This window comes from Vombatus ursinus, unplaced genomic scaffold (genome assembly GCF_900497805.2).
Source record: "Vombatus ursinus unplaced genomic scaffold, bare-nosed wombat genome assembly UNPS02014830.1, whole genome shotgun sequence".
Lineage (NCBI taxonomy): Eukaryota > Metazoa > Chordata > Mammalia > Diprotodontia > Vombatidae > Vombatus > Vombatus ursinus.
Window position 1 is genome coordinate 44,386,188 of NW_020954608.1, and position 3,821 is coordinate 44,390,008.

Sequence of the window (3,821 nt, forward strand, 5' to 3'; positions counted from 1 at the left end):
TCTTATATGATGTAATCTGGTAAGCAATTGTATTAGTTATGTTGTTGGAAGGGCAATTTATTTTATGATCTGGAATGTTAGATTAAGAATTGTGCCTTCAGAGAAAAGAGAAAAAGGAATAAGTGGGGCTGTTGGGGCATTCTATATGATCCCATTTTGAAACATTTCCTTTTAAGTACTGTAATTTAAGGAATGAGAACTTGAAAGTTTTGTCTGGGTTTAAAGGGAAAGTTTTAGCTGCCATTATTTGACTCTCACTTGTGAGTTAAATTTGTTAACTAAGCTATTTGGAGTTATTGTTTAAGTGAAGGACTGGTAGAAGTATTTTTGTGTGTGCAAAGAAACTATGTAATTATGCAAAGAAAGAGATTTTGTAAAATCTCAATTCTTATCAATCCCATGAAGGAGTTTTGTGAGATGGAACTCTTACTGATTAAGTGGCCCATTGCAGACACCTCTGGACTAAAGAAATAAGGTAACTAGGAATTTTATGATGATAATCATTTAAGATCAATTCAGCCCCAATAAGGGTCAAAAACCTGAACTGACCTTTTATTCCTGAGCGTGCTAAGAATGCCCCTTCCTGTGTCAACAGCTAAAGCTGATCAAGAGCATTCTTATGTTCATGAAATTTGATTTTACTCGGGATGTTATTAGGAACCAGAATATGTGTAGAAAGTTATGCAAACTACTTAGAGCTCACTTTGGAGATGTTCCCTAATTAATGTGAAACTATAGTCACACCTGAAGCTCTGATGAGGGGAATTTGCTATCTAAGACCTTGGAAACTTAATGAACTGTTGTTCTGAGTCTAACTCCAGATATGATTAACAAGGAACTGATTGAGCTACTGACCCATGACATCAGCAATCTGCAAAGAGGTTTGTGAGCTGCATCTATGAGCTGCAAGAGGGTGTTCTCATGGGAAGGTCGGGAGAATGACTTTTCTGCATGGCTGAGGTAGGATTCTCCTGACTCAATTTCCCCACTATGACACCTGGCAGACTTTAAGCCTGGCTCAATGCAGTTGGTCATATATATGTAACTTCTGCCTGGAGTTGACATGAATCTAGGGAAGCATTGTTCCCTTACTTTAGTTATGTTCTTTCATGGCAAATTCCTACAGTTATAAGTTTGTAAGCATAAATATCAAATCTATTAAACAATAAATTGATGTGGGAACATCTGAGGTTATTATAGGAAGATGCAAGTATAAGTTTGAGTTATCTGGCCTGGAATTTCAGAATAGTATTCAGTCTCGACATCTGTTACTAATATATTCCTGTATAAGTCAGGATCCTTTAATTTCTCATAGTGGTTATGATGAGGTCTGGAGGTTTGGAGGTGCTAGAACTCCAAGGTCACAGCACAAGTGTTCCTCCTGAAGGAATTCAGCCCAGATCTTTCAGCCAGGGGGGAAGTTTGTTGTAGATAAACCATATAGGCCAGGTGATGCCCATAAGGACAAGCAGGCATAAGAAAGTTTCAGCTCTCAGCTTTTGAATGGGGGCCAGGGTGGATCTTACATACACTAAAGTAACTTTGAGTGACCAGAGGAGGGGCTGGGAAAAGGGTCTAGGAGAGAATTCCCATTGTAATATCTGAGAGATTGAATAGACAATGGGAATAGATAATGTAGGGCACTGGAAGGAAGAAGTTTGAAAGGCATCTGAATAAGATCAAGAGGTGGGGCTAGGGCTTTCAAAGGAAGATGAGGAGTTGGGGCCCATGGACTGATGGGAGCCAGATTCTTTCTGGGGCAACGGGATGAGGGTGTCGGCTTGGATCCATACCCTATCATTAGGGGATAATTAGACCAGGAGACTGTGGAACTAGGATATTATTCTGTTACTTAGTTAATACTTAGTTAATGTTAAAGTTGTCTCAGTTTGTTACAATTAATGTTAAAAGGGGAATAACTTAACGGCTTATCTTGTAAATGCCTTGAAAGAAGCCTATTATTTATTTGTACATGACTAGAAGTTGGGAGTGTTTTGTTATTTGATATGTACTGGTTTTAAATTAACTATTATGTATTGGAGTGTGTTATTAATTCCTTCATGGAATCTCATCCTCCAGATGGGGAATATGAATAGGAATGAATAATGAACTAATGCAAGGTATAAAACTAGAAGTAGTGCAAAGTGTAAGGCTAGGTTCTAATTTTTTTTAATTTGAGTTTCTTGAAGCATGACAATTGGACAAAGTTTCAATTTTGATCTTATAATGATGAAGACATAGGGGTTGAGTTAATTTTCATTATTTGCCCAGGTTATTGGCAAGGTAATTTAAAATAGTGTTGAGATCAATCTTGTAGGAGAGTGGACACAAGAAGGAGGATCTCTGCAGGAGGAGAGTCTGCTGGACACTGTTTGAACAGCACTTAGACAAGAAAGAAAACTTCACCAGATGATGCCAGAGTGTCAGCTGTATAAGAAGAGACTTCTGAAGCTTTAAATGGACAATTTATCATTACTTTTGGGTCTTTGTATCTGTACTTAATAAGGGTACTACCTCCTTTTTACTTTGTCAATACGTCAGTCAACTCCTCCCTTCCTTCTCCCATATTAAGTCCCCAAAATCCCTTGAAAAGTACCTCAATGGTACCAGCTATGGGAATTCAGGTAACAGGAGTTAGGATGATGATTGAAAGAGCTAGTGGTCATTCCTTCCTGTCTGATGTAGAATGCGAACTAATGTTAAAATGCTTTGAGGTAAGACAACAAGAACAAAAAGTGTGGAAATATAATTCTTATTGAGAAAAAGAGGAGAGAATTGTGAGAGTCAGGTAAAGGTTGTATTTCCACAGAGAAAGAGAATAATGCAGAGATTTAAAGAACTATTCCAGGAAGCAGTACACTGTAGGTGGGCGAAGGCTTGACTGATAAGAAGTAAGTTGATGGCTCTAAAAAGACTCCAAATTCAAGGTAAAGGTCTAGCCAGCTCAGACCAGTTAGGGTCAACCTAAGGACACATGAAAAATGTTAGTGTGCCTGCTTAATGAACTTCATTACTGATATCTGACACATCCACATAAAATTAGAACCTCATTAACGAGTCATGGGATGTATGACCAAGGGAGGGGGAACATTCTTGAGCATATCAAGGGGAAACATGTAAGGAGGGGTGTAACCCAGGAAGGGATGGACCAATCAGGCAGGTTTTGCTTTGAATTTGAATGTATAAAAGCATGCTTGCCCTTGCACTCAGGGCCCATCCCTCTCTAAGAGTGGTGTAGCCCACTTCTGGCCAGAAAGGTCTAATCCTCTGGACTTTCTCTATAATAAACTTTCTTGATACTAAATTTTAGGTGTCAAGCGTATTTCTAACACTAACATTGCTGGGTCAAAGGTGTAGTCTGTTTAATAGTGTACACTTTCAAATTGCTTTCCATAATCATCCCATTCCATTTACTTGTTAGGAGGTTTTTCCTTACATCAAGGTGATTTTTGCCATTTTTGTTTGGGGTCAAACTGAACCAAACTGATTTCCAACTTTATATTTTTTCACTTGCATATATCCCCTCCTCTCTACTCACATAGCCCCAGTCTTAGTCTAGGTCTTTGTTACCTCTCACTTGAACAATTGCCACAGCCTCCTGCCTCAAGTCTCTTCCTACTCTAATCCAATCTCCTCCATTCAACCTTCAATGGGATTTTTCCAAAGCATAAACCTGACTGTATCTGTCTTATACAATTAACCGCAGTGCCTTTCCCTTTCCTTCAAGATCAAATATGAAGGTTATAATGTAAAGCTCTTTATGACTGGGGCCCTTCCTATTCTTTCCAAGCTTTGTACATTTCACTCCCCTCCATGAATGC

The 3,821-nt window shown here is 38.7% G+C and overlaps 1 pseudogene; it reads left to right on the forward strand.

Annotated features, from left to right (window-relative positions):
* The first annotated feature begins 823 nt into the window (after window positions 1–823).
* Window positions 824–3,821, forward strand: part of LOC114025232 — a 3,787-nt pseudogene continuing 789 nt past the window's right edge.